Raw genomic sequence first — 710 nt, 5'->3', positions numbered from 1 at the left:
AGATGGGTGTAATTACAATAAACACCCTTATTCTGTTTTCACTTAAAAATTGCCACGTCAGATTCGACATGCCACGTCATACCTGAAATTGCCACATCATTATTCTGTCTTTAATAATAAAAGAGGAAGAAACTGAAGATTTTCGTCACTATTCACAAACAAAAAAAACTGTTTTTTTCTCTCTCGAAGCCAACGAAGAACCCTAACTCTCGCCGCTTTTCTTTCTCGTTTCTTCCGGCCGCTTATCCTATTATCAGTGTGTCTCTCTCTTTCTCGTCGTTATTATTGTCGCATTTCTTCTCAACTTGGATGGAGACTTTTCGTTTTCTGACAAAAATAACAGGGAAATACGAAACGTCGTTTACGGCTGAGTTATGGTACATTACATCTGAGTTATGGTACATTACGGCTGAGTTATGACACATTGTGGCTGAGTTATGGTACATTACGGCTGAGTTATATTATGACTTATTGTAAGTTACGGCTGAGTTATGGCGAAAATATTTCTACCTCGGCGATTCCGGCGAAGAACTCTAATTCTCGCTGCTTCTCTCTCTCTCATCTCTTTTGGCCGCTTCGATTCTCAACGAGTCTCTCTCTTGTCGTCATTCCTATCGTATTTCTTCTCAAATTGCGTACATCCAACGTTCTAAGAAAAGAAAAGAGTTCTTGGTCCTCACATGTGATGGTGAGAATTGCTTTGAAGATGA

This window comes from Capsella rubella, unplaced genomic scaffold (genome assembly GCF_000375325.1).
Source record: "Capsella rubella cultivar Monte Gargano unplaced genomic scaffold, Caprub1_0 scaffold_8, whole genome shotgun sequence".
NCBI classification, from domain to species: domain Eukaryota; kingdom Viridiplantae; phylum Streptophyta; class Magnoliopsida; order Brassicales; family Brassicaceae; genus Capsella; species Capsella rubella.
The sequence above is the reverse complement of the archived record's forward strand: the minus strand, read 5'-3'. Positions refer to the sequence as shown.